Raw genomic sequence first — 14,888 nt, forward strand, 5'->3', positions numbered from 1 at the left:
AGATGGAAGAGGCAAACGCGCGAAACGGAAGACAGGTGTAAGTGTAACAACGTGCATGAGGATTAATCGGTGGGGTTATTATACAGACGAAGCGAAGTTATGTACGCCAAATTATCCTAGTGAAAGCTAGAGCTTTATGATAAATCATATGTATAGCTTGTTGGGGAGCTCAATATAAGATCACCATTTCGTTAAATGTACTTTCCTTCATTTTCCTTGTTGCAAATTGAATGATCTGTTTTATAGTATTTTTTTTCTTAAAGTTACTTCTGAACAACCCAGAATTGGTTACATTTTTCGCAAGGAAGCAATTATGAAATTTGAGTTAATTTTTATTGGACTTGGAGTTGAGATGTCATGTATGTATTACTAATCGGTTGTTTTCGATTAAAAAATTTCATATCATATTCGGAAAGGTTTAAAAATTTGGGAAAACCTTATATAATTTTCCTTTTCTTATTATACCATGTATTTATTGGGTGAAGAAAATCATTGAAAACAACCGTTAAAATTCATTTTCCTACCCTTAAGAAGAGAACAAAAAATTAACAAAGAAAATGAATAAAAATTTTCCAACTATACATTACCATTTAATATATGTATATGTAGGTATAGATATTTATGTAATAGATGTTTAAATAAATGGGATAGTGAGACAAGGTTTGAAAGCAAATTTATTTTAACCAACATTATTTTAATTCATGAAATTTCTTGAATTTTGATTATTTTGACAATAATTTTATTAATTTGTATAAAAATTTTTGTAATAATGTTGAAATTATGAAATTATCATAAGAGCATTGTTGTTCATTTGGGAATTTTCTATGATTTTTCTGTATGCTATTTAATAATACATACCTTTATTATCTAATTAGTGATACTTAAGTATATATTATGATATAATTAAAGCAGTTCCACAACAGAGCTTTTAAAGCAATTAGATTTACTATGAGCGCAACCCTTGACTACATAAATATACATACATATTATATAGTTCAAGTCCTATTAATTTTCAAGGCTGGGCACATTGCCCATCGTAAAATTTATAAGAGCTCGTAAAATTAAATTAAGAGGTAAATTAATCACTGAGAGGCATAAATCCAACGTTGAATCATCGACGAATTCAAGATAACTTATCATTTCATCGAATTCGAATACTCTTTTTTGATTGGAAAGTATTCCCGACGTGACTTACAGATGTACTGTATATATTAAACATATTAAAATATAGTAAATTGACGGTCTTTGACCGACGTCGTAGAGGATGTTCTTCGGCGTCTGCGAAATCGGCCAACCACGGAGATGCGTCACTTCACAACCAACAAATTAACAACTATCCGATTTTGAAAATTATACAACGCACATAAGTGAAGCAACCCTATTTTTAAAAATTAATAATCGATTATAATGATAATGAAAAATTACGGAAACCCAAAAATTATATATGTTTTTATCGTACCTAAATATATGATTATTGTATATGAAAATTCGACGTGGGATCAATTCACAACGTCTATAATTAATTTTTAGTTTCAGTAAACAATGCTTATATGAAAAATGTAGTACAAAAACAACTAAATGTTTTTTCAAGGAATGCGGATTGCATCTAGATGCTTTCTGTATGAGCAGAGGATACTGTCGATTGCATTGTTCTGTCTAATGTAGAGACAATTGTTACACCTCCAAGATAAAAAGAGACAAATGTATTGATACGTGTATTGGTATACAAAGGACGGAAAGCTTTTTGCGCAATAAACTTTTTGATTGAGCGTTAAATTCGCTTATCTGTTCGAGCGCCGATAATAAAAATAATAAACTATAGGTATTTATTTGAATACTTTTCAGACTTAATGATTTTCGGAATAACGGGGTGATTCCGTAATGACATCATCGCCGTATAAAATAACTATTTTTTTCGTTAAGAAAAACGATTTATTATTTCCGCGCGATGAACATAAGAACATTATCATCGGTTGCAGAGTTTAGGCGGGAACCGGATTGAATAATTATAATTTTTTTGTATTGTAATTTAAGTCCAATAAATCGTTTCGATTCGCAGGGTCGTCGAAATATATTTTAAATATAATATAAATGAATGAAAAATTTGTATTCGCATTTTTAAGCGTAGAAATTTTGTATATCGATGGCTTGGTGAACAGATATCGTATGTACAGTTTTGAATTTGTATCAAATTTCAAGTTTGTAGATGCTGGAATAATTCAGCATTTTTCTTTCCTTTCCTTGAAAGGAAAAATCTGAATAATTTCAACATCTACAAATTTAAAATTCGATACAAATTAAAAAAATCGGAATACATTTAAAGTTTCAGATTGATACGTTCACGGGTGTGGACAGAGTAGTGGCGACAACATTTTATAAAATTTATAATTTCTATTACATGTAAAAAAATTTCAGTTCGATTCAGGTAGCGGTTTGGCAGATAATTGAATTCACAAACTTAAAAAAAAGGCGACACCTATAAGGGGAGGTACCATTTCCAGTCAACTTAAAAATTTGAAAAAAATTAACGCCATGTCCATAAGAATTTCAATAACCAATACTAAGTTTCAGTTCGATAGGACTAACGGTTTTTTTAGATCATGAAAACGTGATCAGTTATCGATTCCGAGTTTGAATCAGTCAAAATCTCGAGTTCGAATTTTCGCATTATCACAAAACTTCATCTATCGTTACTACGTACAATAGATAAAGTAAAAAGGACATATGTACAATATCTGTGCACCAAGCCATCGATATAATGTGAATTTTGAAATTAGTTTTGAAATATTGTATTGAAATGCAATGCCGAGAATATTATTTTAAACAAATATGTATATTTATGTACATGCTACAGTCCAAGTGTACGTTTCATTCGTTCTTGAACATAATAGTTTGTTCATACACGAACGAATCTGGCCAGTTATAGTGTACACGAAAGAACAAATTGACAAATGAACTACTTTGTTCATGCACAAGTATTCTCAATCGTTTGTCCCATCCTCTATGTACATATCCAACGAATATAAGTATCCTAAATGGTTTTCAAAAGATTTAATTAAGATTATTTAAAGAAAAGTTTACGTCCATAAAATTTGGAAATCAATGAAATGTTGCATCGCACGTGCTGATTATTTTATCTCTGCGTAAATTGGTAAAATCAATTATGGAAGAATGCCGTAAAAATTATATTTTAAATTGTGAAAGTGCCCTATCTAAGGAGCCGTCTGCTTTCTAAACGTTTTACTAAAAATATTCCTAGTACTATGCGATATGAGAACTGTGATGTGCATGGTTCCCAAAACATTGCTGATAAGTTTGCATGGTCATGCAAACTTATTCTGAACATGGTCAGTCTAACAGTATATGATAAAATGGCTGGTTCCCTCTTCTAAATCTAGATTGTTGCAATCAAAATGACTTCATTTATGGTTTTAAAAGACTGAAACCTAAACTGTCGGCTAGTCTAGATATCATTCCTGCGTGTGTGTTGAAAGCTTGCAAAGCTCCTTTAACTCAACCGCTATGTTTTATCTTCAATTTGGGAATTTTTCCAGATTTTTGGAAAATCCCAAAAATTGTCCCCATTTTATTAAAGGTTTTTTTTTTATTAAAAGACAGTTTATCAATTGTGAATTATAGACCGGTTGCGCTTCTTTCTGCTCCTGCCAAGGTATTCGAGGCAATTTTGCATCGGTATATCTACAATCACTTTGAACCGTATTTGATTGACCAACAACATGGATTTAGACGTTCTCGTTCAATAGTTACTAATTTGTTGTGTTTTTAAAATTACGTAAACAAATCGGTTGATACCAGAAACCGAGTTGAAGTATAAGCCGATTTCATGAAGGCCTTTGATATGGTGGATCATAATATTTTATTTGTAAAATTAAGACGTTTTGGTTTATCAAATGGCTTGATGCAACTTCCCGAAAATTACATTTTTGCAATTTGTCTATTATCACCCCAATTCCTCAAGAAAATTTATTTCACATTCTGGGTTACCTCAGGGGTCCAATCTGGGGACATTAATTTTAATTTACATTAATGACATTTCCAAAATAATAAAGTATTCGGACTATCTTTTATTCGCTGATGACCTCAAACTTTTCAAGACAGTTAAGTCTCATAATGACGCAGCCCTTCTCCAGTTGGACTTACATACATATGTAGATGCACTTAAGTTGGTCTGTAGAAAATAAATTAACTTTTAGGATTCAAAAATGATGTGTCCTCAATGTGACAAGATCTTCAAATCGCTTGATTTATCCCTATCACCTATGTATGTATAAGTGGTGTTGAACTAAAGTTTGTGGATGAATTTTGCGATTTGGGAGTCATGTCCTCAAATAATTTTTATTTTAAATGGCACATAGAAAATATTTGTTTGCGGGCCACAAAGATGCTTGGATTCTTACTACGAGTTAGTAAACCTTCCCAGAATGCGTTGGTGCTTAAAATTCTTTATGAATCTCTAGTACGTAGCATTCTAGAATTTTCTTCCATTATATGGAGTCCTACCCATATGACTCATTCATTGAAGATTGAGAGAATCCAAAAAGGGTTTCTCAGATATCTTTATATGAAATTGTATGGTTATTATCATTGGCTATATCCTAGTACATTCCTATTAGGGGCGTTAGGCTTCAATTCATTGGAGCCTCGTCGTGTTATGTTTCTGGGAAAGCACTTTTTTAAGTTATTAAATGGGATAGTAAACAATCCTCAGGTTCTTAATGAATTTAAGTTTTTTGCACCTAGTAAGTTCAGGGACCTGAGGAATCGTGATTTGTTTTCTCCTGTGGCTCGCACAAATACATATGTCGGCAGCGTCTACAATATCTAGAGCGATATATTTGCTCAACTGGGTTGCTGGTGAAATTGATATCTTCAATGTAGACTGTCCTAAACTGGTTGAGTGGTTGTTGAATAACACCAGTGGTTGATAAATGTAAATGATTTTTCCATCAAGATATAACAGATTTTATTATTATGATGTTATGGTTGTATGACTGGTCACAGTGACGCGTTAGAACTCTCTGCAATGTCACTGTGGCTTATATGCTAAAAATAAAATAAATAAATAAGTATATATATATTCTTACCCTAAGTAGCAATATTTTTAATATTAGTGGAAACAATAATGTTACAATGTGGTTTCCATAATAAAAGAAATGTATCAAAATAAAAGAAATCAATGTATATATTTATGTAAATACATCATATATATAAAGACGGTAATCTGTGTGTGTGTGGGTGTGTGTGTGTGTCCTAACTCTCGCCGAACATAATGAACGAATCGATTAATTCATTTTTCGACGAGACGACTTTGTCGCGACTCGAACCGATCACCCCAAATAGCCTGAATATGGGTCTAAATGAGCTAATGGTCTCTGACATCGTGCCAAATCCAATTTTTCATTTCGCCTTTTTTTTTTAAACATTAATTGAAATATTCCTTCTCGCCATATAAAAATACGTAATTTTAATAATTACGTATTTTACGTAGAACCATTTTTTTTTCTTTTCATATAAAACAATTAAATATATATTTTTAATTGAAATTATTGAAATTGAAATTATTGAAATTGAAATTATTGAAATTGAAATTAATTTATATTTTAGCGATATTTGAAAAAATAAAATCAATTCCAGGACGCCGACTCGAACCTACCCCCATCGCGCCCAGATCAATATACACTGACCAGTACACCATGATACGGATATAAAGGCTGCTCTAAATAACGTTAATATTCAATAATCGTACAGAACGTATGGACAACCAATCAAAACGGAGTCATATCTTCGGTAGTTGTCGGGAGAAGTCGGGTGTCATGGATCGAGTGAATCGATTTCGATTTGCAGTATCGCTCGGGGCGATATCTAATAATAATAGAAAAAAATAGGAAGTCTTTAAATAAATAATTGAAAACTCTCCATGGGAGTCTGCGTATTTTTAAGAATTGAAAATTATTACAAATAAAGAATTGAAAACTATCTATGAGAGTCTACGAAAATAACGGTTCCGGTTCCGGATTTTTTTTTTTAGTTTTATACGAGTATATAATAATTTTATACCAATGCGATGATGTTTCATCGGGCTATTCACTAGTTTATAATATTTAAACTAATACGCGAATATTAATGTATGTATGTACATGCATATTTACGTATTGAAATATAAATGTAATAGTGCCAAGATTGAGTCTAGAGGGTTAAAAGGTCACATGAAGTGTGTCATTTTTTTCAACCCTTTCAACGCCAATCAAATCGATCGCAAATGTGCACGTTTTGTCTGTAGAGTAGGTCGCGCTAAATATATTAATTAATAATTTTATATATTCGCATATATATTTAGTTTCGAAGTGTGTATTATTTTATTTTAATAATGACATAAATCGGTGTCCACGTAATTGACGCGATGGTCGGATGCGCTTTCCTGTGTAACCGGTTGCCAATTTCCTTTTATCGAATTCGATTTATTATTATATACATAAGAGCAAATCGGACCGGGAAATAAATATGCACCTTTCGCGGTACGTATCATTACTTTTTTTTGTTTTTGGATTTTAGCGGTCGATCGACGGAATTTGGGGTTTGATCTCCAATTGACCTCCCAAAGAACAGGTTCCTCTTCGAAACGAATTTCTTTTAAAGTGGTTCCAAAGTGCATCGTCTCTTTTCCCGTTCAAAATAAAGCCTATAAAAAAGCATAAATTATATACATATATTGTATGGCCATCAAAGTTGCAATAAACAAAACCATCACGTGCACACTCTAAATATATGGATTGCTTTAACTAAAAAAATAAGACCGTTAATAATAATAAAAGTAACAATATGAAATGACGTGAATTCGCGTCATATTCGCTCATGGTGTTATTGACTTGCGTTCTGATTTGCGAATACAGGGGACCCGTAAGTGTTACCTTCGATTATTCTATGACTGCGAGGCATATCGACAAGTTTTTTGGTGCGCCAAAATTAACGGTATTGCGCTCAATAAAATTAGAAAATAATATTGATAAAAAACTCGTTTAGTATGTGTGTCAATAGGGATCGCAACAATAATAATAATATAAAGAAACCAAAACATCAGTTCGGCATTAGAAATCCTGTTAGAAAAACTAAACACGAATTTGATAGACATAGAAGTAGGTTGCTGTGATGAAAAATCATAACAATATCAAAATGTTAAAACTGAATACTTATCATAAGGCTTGAAAAATAATATTTTGGATACATGTATGTATAATTTATGATCTCGATTTTTAAAGTTTTCGTTAAAATAATATGAGTAATAGTCAAATTTAAAGCAGTATTAGTATTGAAATAACTAATACAGCATATTAAAAGATATTATAACCAAATACATTATTGTCTTATGGGAAAAATAGTTATTTTTCCTTTCAAATCATTAAAATTTACATTTTCATTTGACTTAGTTACATTACTAGAGATCGTTCAGTTTTAATGAAAGTTATTGTGAAGGAGAATTTAGAAGGTGTAGAATATAAGACGACATGTTGTAATGAATAAATATAAAGTATAACATAAAAATCATTGCAGTCAGAAATAATTGACTAACGCTTTTAAAAGTATTGCCAGTCTTTTAGTCATGAAAGGTTGGCACTTTAGAAATGTAGTGCCCTGAGTGCCCTGAATAGCGAAACAAACACCATTTTTTCATTTTTAAAAGATGAAAAACATGAAATTCTTATCGACTATTAAGGTATCTTCACTATACATGTGTATTTTATGGCGCTTCAGCTATTTTATGAGAAATAAAAGTTCTGTGGATAGAAAATTAGGTACACACGTACAAAATTAATTACCTGCATGGTGATACAAATGTATGATACATAGTAAAGAAACTCAATCAAAAAAAAATAAGGATGCTTGGAAATGATTAAAAATTCATATTTAAAGAGGTATCTTCTATATCAGAATCATAATTACATCTATTCCACCAAGAGCGTAGCAATATTTTAAATTAGATATTCATATTATTCTGTGTTATGAAATTATACATAATAAAGAAAATCTCCAGTTGGCTGTATGTACGTATAAGATATTATCTTGCTGAATATATTTTAATGTTGGGACAATGAGACTTTTATTGTGCACGTGGAACGTTGAGTATGATACAAGTACATTTAACATTTAGCGAGTAATGGTTTTGTATGAATTTTAACCAGCATATGATTTCCTGAGATTGTTACTTTGTTAAAAAATAAAAATATTCACAGAGGTGTTGGGGTGTACGATTCATACAGAGTTCAACGCACCAGTCTTGTTAACATCCCAGACAAAGGCTTGCAGAATAATGCTGGCCAGGTATGAAGTTCATCATCAGAGGTGAGATCTTGTCATCTTGGACAGTGAGCTACTTCATTATTTATTTATTTTTTGCATGCAGGAAGTGAAACAATCTCGACATCATTCTACATAATGATTTAATCTTGTCGAACGTCGCATGTAAATAGGCCAATGCAATTAACTAACCAGCAAAAATAATTAATACATTTATATTGACGAGTCAAATTGACGGTTTATTTAGCTGAATTATTTATTTTATTATATTTTTTTGTTTAGATATATGTATAGGTATAATATATACTATATAGGTTTTTATAGATTAATGACAAAATTAGTATTCATAGTCTGCAATAAAAATATATTTGGAACTTTAATCTGTGAATAGATTATTTCTGCCGAGTCTAGTTTCGATACTCACCATTTACTCGGAATGATTATTTAAATCTTTTAAAAACAATTAAAGATCGGTGATACGACCTTTAAAGTTCACATTTTATTATAACTCGTATAATGAACAGTTAAAATACAAGAAAATGCTTTTAAATTCATGATTACAGTTATTGCTATAATTTGATATAGTTGTATATGTATGTATATGTATAAGTATATGTATATGTATATGTATATAAAATGTATGTACATGTATATTAAAACCTAATAATATCCCAAACGAATAGTAATAAAAAAACTAATTTATTATGCACTTGTTTTCTAAATTACAATGTAAGAATAATAATAATTTATATCATTAATAATAATAAACTCAATACAATAATATAACATGTAATAATATTACTATTTATAATAATTATGACAATTAAATCATATTTACTTACATTTAATTATTACTGAAGTTTTTTAATGAAGAAGTCTTCAGTTAAGTAAATTAACATTAATTAGAAGTAATAAACATATTTGTTAAGATCTTTTTTGTTTTGATAAATTTGTGTTTAGAAATTGTCGATAATTAACCATAGTTTGTTATCACGGCGCACACACATCCGTACATACAAACGCAAACACACGCGGCCACTTGGTTGTTATTACTTTAATTTTCGCATATTTTGAATTTAAAAAGCTGACAATAAGATTAAAACACAATTTATTCGGGAAGAAATTTTGCCCAAATCAAATGGAGTGAAAAATTATAATAATTATGAACCTGTTAACACAATCATTCAAATGGCTTCATTCTACGACCATTTTGTTTATCCTTAAAATATATTTTTTTTATAATGTACAAAATATTAAATATTTTACTCGAACAATTTCCTGCATAGACATTGTATTAAAATTCAATTTCGATTTAAACAAACATACGTACTTTTTCATTATATACATAAAAAAACTCACAATAGAAATATTTGTTAAACTTTAATCCTTTAACTTAAATAAAATTAAAATGAAGTATGATAGAATATTTCGTATTACTCAGGTACAAAGTTGAATCATTATTCTTTTTATATTTCAATATACAAAAATTTATTTAATTTTTTATACAATAGAAGTTTTCATTTGATTTTTATAAAAAGTATATGGTAGAAAATGTAAAAAACAACAAATTATTAGATTTATATTTATTATATCATTTATAAATATGTATATATATGTATATTTATTTTTGAAAATAATACGCACCCAAAATTCACAATAAAAATCATTCAAATAAAACCAAACAGTCATAAATTCGAACATATATTGAAATATATAAAAAATAAATCATATTTTTTTATAATATGAAATATTCAATTAAAAGAAAAACAATTAATTTTTATTAACAAATTGAACACAAAACGTTTTATTTTATAATCGTCACCACAAGGTATTTACATTAAAAATACTTGCGATATTCATTTTTACATTGAATAACAGTTTAAGTGATTTAAAATAAATTGATACAGATATTTAAGATGTCTTACAAGAAGAAGGTTACGGAATAAATCACAGTGACGGATCTATTAATGGGTCTTATTTTTATTTAAGGCTCCCATTTAATGAAAATATAAATTAAATACACATATATGTATGTATATTAATATCAATTACAAAACCACGTACTGTTTAAAAATTACGATATAAATAAATATGGAAATAATTAAAATTGATTAAGAGGGCCTCTGCATAATATGTATAGAGGATATCCAATTACATATTGAGATCTGTCTCAGAATACATTGAAGTATATCTAAAGTATAATATAATAATTAAATATGATAATATCCCTTGAATGTGATCAGAATTTCACTGTACAAACCCCTTTCAACAAACATTCCCATATTGTTAGTCACTCCGGTGTTATACAATATTAAAATGAAAATAACAATTAAAATAGAAAATGTTGCTTGAATATAAACGTGTATAGGCAAAACTCGATATCAAATCAACAATTTTTAAATTGAATAAGCCACTCATCTAGTCAAGTTAAATGTGCGTGAATGACATACATATATACTCGTAATTAGAATAAAGTCGACCAGTCTACCAAATCGCCCTGTAAGATTGCATTTCGATACACGCCAAGACAATTCAGTGTCTCCTACATAAATCAGATCGAAAAGTGTTTGCAGAATTGTGAATTAAAATCAAGTATGGCGTCAAATTGTGTCATATGTTTGTGTATTACAATGTGTGTGCTGCGTAGTGCACGTCTTTGTTGCACATTACTGCATTATACAAAACTAATAAATATTTTTTTCTTTTAAATATTGGCGCTAGTGTCATTACGAATATTTGTACTTATATAGGTATCTAAATCACACGAATATATTTTGATAAAATACAAAATTTTATGAGACCAATGATGAATATAAATCTTAATGCATTTTTTTTTAATATGACATTCGTGTATGAAAATTGTGGATAAGTATTGTAAGTCGAAAGGCTGAATTCAGTTCAACGATCCATTTTAGATGATTCATTTTCATCATCGATTTTATTTCACCAATGAGACCATTCAGCAAAATTAACCTTTAAACCGACCATACATATAAACATATATAGTTTTTTTTATAAAGAACATTAAACACTTTTAATTATTAAAATTAACAGTATATACAAACAATGTATAATATTTAGTTAAGGCCAATTTGCACATAGGGTGAGTCTGTATATATACATACATATGAATGTATGTACATACATATAACAATATGTACGCTTTTATGTTCTGTTTAGTTAGCCCGGTAAAGGCGAGGTTGGTGCCATTTGGATTATAGGTTTTTATTAATATGATTCATTTATATGTAGTTTACGTACGAAATGGTTATTTAAATGATACATATTGATTTTAAAGTAAATTGGAATCGAATATCTACGAACAAATGATTTTTGGTCGCACTAAAATAATAAAATTAAACATTTTATCAAAGTAATTTTTGAAATACATATATATATGTATATATACGTGAGTAATGCGCGTGTTCCCATTTTTTCTCAAATGTTTTTTTTATAAGTCGCAACATAAAGAGATTACACGATTGTAAATCGAATTCAATCATACAATTTAATGTTTATTAATGAAAAGGCATTTTTGCAGACATAAAAGTTTTCTTTTTAATATATGTATATATATGTATATATATATATATATATATATATATATATATATATATATATATATATATATATATATATATATATATATATATATATATTTGTATTGATAAAATGTGAATAATGAAAAACAAGATATAAAAAACAATAATCTGTGCTTTCTAATTATAATGAACACATTCTAATCACAGGTATCAACATTTGTACAAACGCTAACAAATCAAAAATAATTTTTTCAAATGTGTCTATGAACAAACGAGAAGCCAAGGAAGAAATATATCTGAATGCGTATTTTTACCCTGTGTAATTAATAATGCTGTGTACAACAAGCGTAATATGTACAGTGAAAAACATTAATTCAGATAGTTTTTAAAGCAAAAATTAGATTTTGAAAGGCATTCAAGATACACTATTCTAATATGTGATACTGTCATGCGTGAGCGGTGAGGTTATTTAAAATGTGAGAATGTTAATTTTGATGAAAAGCGGTAAAAAAAACAAAGCATTTATAAATTTTATATATATTTGAAAAGTTATCATGTTCTTCTATCAACCAAAGTAACCAAAAAATTAAACTATAGTATATAAAATATGTATGTGTGAATAACCAAGATATATTTAAATATGAACATATAAATGCAATTGAACATAAATTGAATTTCAAAATAAGATTGTGGTTCGAAAATCTTATTAGTATGTTTTAGTGGTCTACATATGTAAAGAATAGTTCAATAGGTAGCAATTGAGTAAAAAGAAAAGTTTTCTATGGTGAACACAAACACATTTCATTGCCGAGACAACAAAACAAATAAATAGAATCTAAGTCTTCGACGAAAGTGACTCAATGATACTTACTTAAAGTGGAAAGCACAGATCTATAATAATTACATTACTTTGAAACAATTAACATACAATTTATATATGTAGTATACTCTTTAAATAAAGTACAAATTGGATAATGAAAAACAAAACGTATAATGGAAAAGATAGAATGATATTTGAAGTCAGAACATCAACAGTTATTACAATTACGTATCAGTGTGATAACGGAAAAGAACCTTAAACTATATATGTATATTTATTTCACGTCTTATTAGTATTTCATTACACCATAATTTATTTTAGAATTAATATACATCTACACCACACTTTGTGCCAATGTGTCTTATTGAAATTCAAGTCTTTTGAAACACGAATTACATATAATTTTCAATTATGATAAGCCCATCTAAATTTTAATTAAAATGCAATGAGTATGTAGTCCATAAACTTATCAGAGTTTTTCTTTTTTAGTTGAGATTGTGAAAACACTTTTAGGCGATTAAAATATGGGTGTTGCGTTTGAATGTTTTAGAAGTGCCGTGATTTAAGATATGGACTAACTGAAGGATGAAGTGTGCAATGAAGCAGTACATGGCACAAAAAGCTTACATATTTGTTATGAGTGATGATGAGTTGAAGAATGGAAACATGACATGACTAACGCGAACCTTTGTTCTTACATCTACGATTAACCAGTCGAGTGAGTACAACAAAATATGCTAAAATTTGATTCTATTCATGAATTCATATACTGAACGATGAAAACTTGTCACTCAGCCAGCTAACGCAATATTGTGGAAATGACTTGCATCATAATTTATGATCAGAAGAAAAATGTGATAATGTTATGTATGAAAATAAAGAGGCGATTGTGAACATAGCTTATTTGCAATGCTAATATAGTATATATGTAATACATATTATGTCCAGGATAGGATTGTATATGAAAAAATCAAACAATTTTAAAAAACAGTATGTAATTTAAACTATATTTAATACAATAAAATTCATATGCAAGTATGATCTTAATCATACATACAAATTTATGTTATATTAGAGATGTTGGACAAGTGAAATGCCAATAATTTTGAATATAAATTTAATGTTGTGGGTCAAGTACGATTATCTCAGTTAATTAATGACATGAATATGTTTTTCAATTATAATTAAAAATAAGATGAATATTATGTGAAAGCAGTGTAACAGCAAACATGATTCTTATTGTTATGAAAGCTCAGCACTGAATGCGACTTTACTATTACTATTGTTCAACTCGTACGGTACATGTCCCGCATTGAACAGTATACAACAACAGATACAAAATGGAAAACAAATTCAATACGTTCATCTCGGAAAATTTGAGATTTTATTTTTCATAATTTGTTAATTTTTTTTCATTTTGAATTTTGTCAACACAAGGCACAGTGGTACAGTCGTCGACGTCTAGCACGTGAGCTAAATCAAAAGGAAAGCAACGTTCTTGGAGACTTTCTTTATTTTGTCAATTGTTCAATTTTCACCGTATGTGTACTACATATGCTTAAAACAGATATGCCCAATACATTTCATTTTTCGGAAACGCAATTTGGCTATTACATATATAATATAATAAGATTAACTATAAATAATAAAAAAAAAACAACATATTAGCTTATATGAATTGAAAAAATTCATTTCATCATTTCAAATTCATTTTATAATGTAAAGGTATGGACACATCTGAATTAAAATATATAAGAAATACTCCAGTATCAGCGAAGATACGTTGATGCGCGTCATTTTCACAATTTTCTACACTAAAAAGACTTATTACATTCACGATTCGAGGGCTTCTGTTTATCATGTACGCATACATATGTGACTATAAAATTGTATGGAACAATGTTCAAAATCGAGCTCAAAATTAGATTGAGTAGAAATGCATGCTATAAAATTTAAAATTTGGTTATCTCAGAACATACAGAATATTTTTTGATCAATACAGTGCTGCGATTAATTTAAGAGGCTTTATATATGCAAACTAAAGAGCTCAAATTGATAAACCATAAATTCAAAATAGCACAATATCACCATTAAATTTGAATTATATTTTTTGGTTGTTAACCATTCAATTTGAATGTTCTGCTTTGTTGATACTTTTTTAGTAATGTATAAATCTATATGTATTTATGTATGAAGATAAACAAAAATATGAA

The sequence above is a fragment of the Arctopsyche grandis genome, chromosome 4, assembly GCF_051622035.1.
Source record: "Arctopsyche grandis isolate Sample6627 chromosome 4, ASM5162203v2, whole genome shotgun sequence".
In the NCBI taxonomy this organism is placed as follows: domain Eukaryota; kingdom Metazoa; phylum Arthropoda; class Insecta; order Trichoptera; family Hydropsychidae; genus Arctopsyche; species Arctopsyche grandis.